The sequence below is a fragment of the Lygodium microphyllum genome, chromosome 3, assembly GCF_053477565.2.
Source record: "Lygodium microphyllum isolate KBCC chromosome 3, Lygodium_microphyllum_v1.1.10, whole genome shotgun sequence".
NCBI classification, from domain to species: Eukaryota; Viridiplantae; Streptophyta; class Polypodiopsida; order Schizaeales; family Lygodiaceae; genus Lygodium; species Lygodium microphyllum.
In genome coordinates this window covers 192,033,371-192,041,518 of record NC_141137.1, presented here as the reverse complement: position 1 = coordinate 192,041,518, position 8,148 = coordinate 192,033,371, and the positions used below count along the sequence as shown (strand labels likewise).

The window sequence follows — 8,148 nt, the reverse complement described above, 5'->3', positions numbered from 1 at the left end:
TGAACTTGGCCACATCTTTAGTAGTGATCCTACTTATTGGTGTTGCTTCAGCCCATCTTGTCATGTAATAAACTCCCACTATGATGTACTCCTTACAGACAGTAGTCCTTGGCAATGGCCCAATGGCATCAATGCCCCATTTTTCAAACAACCCAAAAGAAGTAATCGGCTGTTGGGGGCCATAGGTGAGTCATCTAGGCCTTGTGCACTGACAAGTATCACATGTCTTGCACTAGAAATGCACATCCCTCTAAAGAGATGGCCACACAAACCCTACGTGCAAAACTTTCCTGCAGGTAAGCTCATGAGCAAAGTGCCCACCACAAACATCATTATCACATGAATAGAGAATTTGGTGAATGTCCTCCTTGGAAGGAACCTTCCACAACACTTGGTCCTTTCCCATGCAAAAAAGATCCTTACCGATGAGTCAATACCTCACAGCCTTCCTTGCAAGCCATCTTCTCTCTCCTTTTGTGGAATGTGGCAGTGGTTCTCCTATCTCTAGGAAGCATAACACATCTTGGAGAGACTCCCTCCCTTGCATCTTTGGTTCTTGGAGCTTGACAGCTCCCACTGTGACCTCTCTCAAACACTCACTGACTAGGGCATCTACTTCTTGATTCTTAGCCCTCCCCACATAGTGGACTTGACAATGCTTGATTCTTCTTGGCAAACCCTTTACCTCTCAAAGCTTGGCGCGAAGCTTATCACTTTTACAAGACCAGATCCCTTACACTTGTTTAACAATTAACATTGAATCCCCATATACATTAAGTCAATTGACCTCATTAGAAACACACCATTCTAGCCCTGCAATCAGAGCTACATACTCTACTTCATTATTAGAGGAGAGGTTGAGCAGAACCATGCCTCTCTCCATTACCTTCTCCTTCAAAGGATTAAACAAGACAATCCCAGCTATTGCTCTTCCCTCCTTTCTCTTATAGGCACCATCAAAATAAAGAGCAAAACTCCTGCTCTATTTCTTTGAGCGGGGGAGATGGCAGGGGCGGCTAACTCTTTGACTCCTTCTTCTCCTTCTTTTCTCTAAATTGGTGGGTCAGGATGTCGGCTAAAGCTGCCCGTGTAGACTCTTCCACCAAAACTATATAATCAAATTCCTATAGCTGCACAATTTATTTGGAGATCCTCGCAGAGACATCCATGTGTTGCAAAACATGTGGGAAGGTGTCTTCTATGGTAGTGATTACAAAATGTCATGGCAAAAGATAGGCTTGGAACCTCTGAGCAGCAAACATAAGTGCTAGAACTATCTTTTCCACAGCAATGTAAGCCTTTTCTGTTGGCTTCATCACTCGGCTAGGAAAGTAAACTTGCCGCATCAAAAGGGTCTTTGGATTCTTCTGCAAAAGAATAGCCCCTACAAAGTCAGACCCCAAACTCGGATTGACAAAGAAGGGCTGATCCCATAGGGGGGGGAGAAGTGTTGGAAGAGAACTTAGCACCCTCTTCACCTTCTAGAAAGATTCTTCACTCTCATTACCCCAGACTAAGGTTGGTGCATTGGTAAGGCATTGTGAAGGAGGTGCTGACTGGGAGAGCTAATGAATGAACCTACCAAAGTATCTCACCTTTTGAATGAATGAAGTGAGCTCCTTGATTGTGGTTGGTGAGGAAAGCAATAAGAGTGCACTAACCTTAGATGGATCAATTTGTATACCAACTGCAAACACTACATGCTCCAACAAGGTGACCTGTGTTTCCCCAATGTGGCACTTTTCCATATTCAGTTGCCCGCCCACTTGTGCAAGCCTACTCAAGTCTTCATCTACCCTCACTAAGTGCAAGACCTGTGAATTGTAGATACAAAAATAATCAATATATACCCTAATGGGTTTCCCAAAATAGGGCTGAAATACCAGATTCATGAACCTTTGGAATGTGGCTGGAGCATTGGTGAGACCAAACGGCATCACCATGTAAGCAAAACACCCTTGTGGCATTATGAAAGTGGTCTTCTTCTGGTCCTCCTTGGCAATGCTAATTTGGAAGTAACCTGAGTAGCCACCACACATCGTATACCTTTTGTGACCAGCTACCTCGTTCAAGATCTCATCTTGGAATGGAAGAGGAAAGTGATCCCTCTTTGTTGCCACATTCAGAGGCTTATAGTCAACAGAGACTAGCTATTTGCCATTCTTTTTTGGAGTCACCACCACTGGGGATACCCACTCCAAATCTTCTATTGGATAGATGAAACTTGCTTGAGTTAGCCACTTTACTTCAGTTAGTAAAGCCTCTTGTTGAATCTTCCCAAGGCATCGTAGCTTTTGAGCAACTGGTTTTTGATTGGCCTTCAAATTGATTTGATGTTCTACCACTGTAACTCCTAAAATTTCAGAATAGTCAGAGATGAAAAGGGACGGGTGCTTCCTTAGCATAACCTTTAACTCCTCCTTCTCTGTGGCCGAGAGATCCTTGGCCAACATCTTTTCTAGATCCTCATCCTTCAGTTCCTTTTGAGGGCTCTCACCACCATCTTTAATAGGTTCCTTTAAGGTGATCCCACAAACTTCAAGTGAGTTGTCACACTCATTGCTATCTTGACTGGTATCCTCACTTTCATAAGAAGAGCTCCCCCAACTTGATTCACTTTCCTCTGATGTTTCTACCTCTAAACATTCCTGTCTCCCACTCTTCATGTTATACACCACCACTTCCCCTGGTTTCTATTCTGGGGGCTTACGAACTAAGGTCCCTTTCTCCCAATCCTACCTAGCATTCATTGTGATTAACCATGGCCTACCCAAGATGATCAGGATGCCCTCCCCCCGTGCTGGTATTACATACATGTCTGTAGCAACTTTTACCCCACACACAATGATTTTAATCCCTTTACATACTCCAACACATTGGACTGATACATTATTCGCCATTTTAGCCTTGAACTCAGACCTCCCTTGTACCTCTAGACTCAAACGGTGCATCATCTTCTCACTCATTACACTGGCTTGTGCTTCGCTATCTATATACACATTGTGAATCCTTTGGCCCTTCATATAGGCCTCGATAATAGGCAATACATCATCTTCTCACTTAGCCCCTACGGCTCCCATTATCTTTGATGTGTGCGTGCTTACCATTTTGGACCACTATTGCCCCATTTTTGGAGACAGGTGAAGAAGCTGAGGCCATGTGAGTTTACGCCCTTGGCTACAGACGTCTTCTACCAGGTCATAGGGTTTCTTCTTTGAGCCAAGCAGAAAATCTTTAATGGTGATTTTCCTTCGTGTTATTGCTCTCTTCTTTCTCTTCTTCTTTGATGTGCCCTCTTCTTTGGTCTCCATGCTTGCTGAAGGCGTGATCACCTCTTCACTGACTCGTGCTTTCTTTGTTCTCAACCTCTCAACTAGCATCACTTCGGGCTCTTTCACCTTCTCTTTCCCTTTGGCTTCTAGGTGGATCACATTTACAGCTCTTTTGCCGGCTTCTTTAGGCAATGGCAGAATTGCAGTTGCTGTCTATGGTGGATGCCTTAAGATTTGTAGCTGCTCGGGTGGTTGTGGTTGAGCAAGTGCTTGGGGTCTATCTCTAGCCAGATTCAGTTGCCTTCCGGGTCCCCTTCCTTGTCCATTCCCAAAATATCTCCTTGGGTGGGGGCAGAAGTACATGCCATGTCCATCTTCTCCATAGGTCTAGCAGGTGTGCTCTTGTCTTTGTGCTGGTCGCCTTCGCAAAGGTTGTGCTTCTTGCATTCTCTCTTCGTTATAGGGCGGGAGTTGCGCTCTTGGACCTTGCACCAGGTTGATGGAGAGGTCATCTAATTGGGCAGTCATTTTTTGTAGTAGTTCTAGGTGCAGGTCCTCCAAAATGTTGGTCATTACCGGAAGCGGTAGCGGTGGCTGCTCGTTAATGAGAGGTTAATGCTCTCTTCTGGCCAAGTTGGCTTGGAACTGCAACTTGCGGTCCTTTGCCTTAGCCCATTTCTTGGCTTCATCAAAGTCCTCCGGGAACTTCCCTCTTAATTTCTCCTACAAAACCGAAGACAACCCTGCCAAAAACCTCTCCTTTTGCAGAAAGTTAGGTGCTTTTTCTCCCTCTGGTAGACTAGCTTCCCACTCAGCCCAAAGCTTTAGGAATTGGGCCTCATAGGCTGAATAGGATCCTATGGTATCTTGCTGCAAATAGATCAACTTCTACCAGAGCCTCTCAGGGATGTTGTCACTGACATACTTTGCTAGAAAGGTCTCTTTGAGTGTGTCCCAATCCCCCTTCTTAGCCACAGGCAACCCTTGAAACCAGATTTTAGCTTCATCCTTCAACACTAGAGTAAAAGCTCTGAGCTTAACCTCATCTTCATATTGTCCAAAGGCAAGGAGTGCCATCTCTAAGTCATCCAAGAAGTAGCTAGCATTCTTGTGCTTTCTCCCGTAAAAGTTTGGAAAGGCCAACATGGTGGAATGCCAAAATTTTCTCTCTCTCTAGACCCCTCTAAATCAGCACAAAAATAAGTACATCCAAGGAAACCGGATAGTAAACCCACGATAAGATGAATGGTACTACCAAAGCATTAATAGCTACAAGTCTAGCCTCCCCAAAAAGCCTTCTCAATGTCACTTGAAAGTGAAGCTTGGTGCACACAAAGATATGGATGGTCTGATGTGCGGACGGGTTGAACGGCCCCAAAATTTTCCTAGCACTCATAACAAGATATACACATACACATCAAATGAGTTTTCATACATCATAAAAGGTAAGATAACTGGGTGAGGTGCGTCCAAAACTTCCCTCAAAGTAGCTGGACCAAATAAAAAAACAATTCTTTGCATAAAATGAACTTTCTTGCTTACAATTACCCGAACATTAATCTGTTGAGTCAAATGAAATTGCTTAAAAATAGGCCCGTCTAGGGGGCCTTGATTATTCATAATAGACTAATGATAAAAAATACAAAAGAAATCAAGTACAAAGCTGACTCAAGGGTGCCCAACGGGGAAGAAAGGGAAACCAAATGCCATTACAATCTCATCATCTTCCTCAGTGGAGCTGTGCAGGGTGTCGTGCACAATCTCCATCTCCATGTCCGACTCAAATGAGTATCCCCTGGTAAAGACGCCCAGCCCCACATGCACCTTTGGGAGGTTGGTGTAGCTTCAGATGAGGTCCATCTCGTACTCTGGAATGTCGTAGATCAAGTCCGCATATGGCTCTCTAGCTCTCCAAGCTTTGATGGCAGGCTACAAAAAGTTGTCAAACGTGACCCTCACTGCCCTTTCCCTCTTCCGTTCATGCTCTACCCAAGGCCCCCTATTTATGTAAGGCAAGAAAAATTTTACAGTTCTCCAGTAGGCTAGAGTAATACGCACATGGAATCTTCTGGCGGTAAGAAAGTAGTCAATATGGAAGTTGTGGATCCTTACTTCATTGACTAAGCGCAGGTGCGTTGCTAATAAGATAAAGTTTAGTTCATCCCTCTCACAAAGGTGTAATGCATGCACATGGAGGGTGGTGCCAATTACATAAACAGCCTTGGTTTTAGAGATTTTCTCAACAATAGTGCACGGGGGACCCTCAAGAGACACTCCACGTAGAAATTGTGCTATGGAATACAACCTAGGTAAACACTAATTGATACGTTTAACCCTACACTTGGGTTTTGCACTCACACGGGGAGACTTAAAGGGGGCGGGCGGGGGGGGGGGGGGGGGGTTGTCAGGCACAGCTTCTAAGCCCACTGCTTGCGATACTTCCATGCGATAGGATGACATTCCTTAGACACAACGCTAATAGCTCGGGGTGACTATCAAATCAATCTTAGATTATGCATTGAAAAATTAAAACTAAAATCAAACATTCCATGAAAAAAAGGGACTCTTGTGAATAGAATGGACAAACTGAAATGTTATACAACTTAAGGTCACTTGCGAAACCGTCCTCAGTGGATGCACCAAGAAATGAGCCTAAGAATAAATGCATAGTCAGGCTGCCTCAAGGCTCCTATGCACTCATCCGCTGGGTCACTCAAAGCAAATGAATGGGGGCACCACCTTGTTTTAGGCTAAACAGGGAGCCACAAGACAAGTAAAAAAACCTAATGCTACACAAAATGAGGGGGGAACCTAATGCTACAAACTAAGTCTTAGAGCTAGAATTGTAGAATGCTAGAATCTTTTTTGTGTGGAATTACAACTTTGCAAGGATTGTTTACTTTTTTGACACTAACCATATTATGCATGCATGAAAAGACACAATTTTGTTAATTAGAACAGAACCCTATGGGTAATGCTATCAATAACTATTCTCAACTTATGAAGATGAAACCCTCAATTGGATCCTAGGGGATACAATGTGCTAATGTCACCTGCCATAGACACGATTGAATCAAGACCACAACATTTGTGCTATGGAATACAACCTAGGTAAACACTAATTGATACGTTTAACCCTACACTTGGGTTTTGCACTCACACGGGGAGACTTAAAGGGGGCAGGGGGGGGGGGGGGTTGTCAGGCACAGCTTCTAAGCCCACTGCTTGCGATACTTCCATGCGGTAGGATGACATTCCTTAGACACAACGCTAATAGCTCGGGGTGACTATCAAATCAATCTTAGATTATGCATTGAAAAATTAAAACTAAAATCAAACATTCCATGAAAAAAAGGGACTCTTGTGAATAGAATGGACAAACTGAAATGTTATACAACTTAAGGTCACTTGCGAAACCGTCCTCAGTGGATGCACCAAGAAATGAGCCTAAGAATAAATGCATAGTCAGGCTGCCTCAAGGCTCCTATGCACTCATCCGCTGGGTCACTCAAAGCAAATGAATGGGGGCACCACCTTGTTTTAGGCTAAACAGGGAGCCACAAGACAAGTAAAAAAACCTAATGCTACACAAAATGAGGGGGGAACCTAATGCTACAAACTAAGTCTAAGAGCTAGAATTGTAGAATGCTAGAATCTTTTTTGTGTGGAATTACAACTTTGCAAGGATTGTTTGATTTTTTGACACTAACCATATTATGCATGCATGAAAAGACACAATTTTGTTAATTAGAACAGAACCCTATGGGTAATGCTATCAATAACTATTCTCAACTTATGAAGATGAAACCCTCAATTGGATCCTAGGGGATACAATGTGCTAATGTCACCTGCCATAGACACGATTGAATCAAGACCACAACATTTACAAGATTCCTACATGCAATAATAATCACAATGTTTGGCTTTTGCGCAGGGATGCATATGCAAGCCTGCAAGCAAAGCAACCTCTCAAAACCTGTGAAAGGAGGAATAGTATTATGCAGCCACAATCAAATGAAACTGACATTAAAAAAAATCCTGCAAGGATTAGGATTACAAGAGGACCAAATTTCTTTGCAAGATTGATTAATCCTAGGTGCATGCATGGAGTGGCAACATTTTGTAAATCGAACAAGATCTTGTGACTAAAAAAACAGCCAAGTACATTCACCCCTTGCAAATCAAATGGGAGTCTGGTCGCTAGGGATGGAGTGTGCTAAAGTCCTTCTGCCATAGGAGGAAACCAAATCAATTAGGTTGCATAAGAAAGGAAAGATTATTGGAAGCCTTCTCTACACAACTCTAACCGAAATACCTTAATTCTTGCACACCTAGTAAAACCAACACAACAAAATCAGATGGATTTATCAAAATGAGTCTTGCAAGATTAGAATCACAACACAAATACCATTGCAATCCAGAGTGCACACCAAAGCTAATCACTTCCACAGCTGATAATGACATTACCATAATACAATTTGCCAAATGAGGGAAAGAATGGTGTGATTCCGTCAGCACAAAGAGAGCGAAAGGGCTCCTCTCCTCCACCAACTTATCAAACAAAATGACAACACTAGATTGGATACACTCGCAATCGGCGGCGCGAAAAGGGCACAAACTAGCACAAGCAATCAGCTTCTCACTCAAGCTCTCTTAATTGGCTTGCTAGCTCTCACCAGCTCTCCCAAATTAAGGGGGGAAGGGCTCCTTATGTAGGGCCAAAATGATTACATTAGCCAAATTTTTTGATTAGGATGGCTAATCCTTGTTTAGGAATCAATACATAAGGGGAGAGTGAGAAGAAATAGGCCGTACATAGGACAATTAATTGCCAATTAGAGAAACCCTGCTTAGCCACCACTTCATCCTGGTCGTT

The 8,148-nt window shown here is 43.3% G+C and overlaps 1 pseudogene; it reads right to left on the bottom strand.

The window, feature by feature from the left end:
* Positions 1 to 2,735: 2,735 nt before the first annotated feature.
* On the bottom strand, positions 2,736 to 4,418 carry LOC148039378 (uncharacterized; annotated as a pseudogene).
* Positions 4,419 to 8,148: the final 3,730 nt, after the last annotated feature.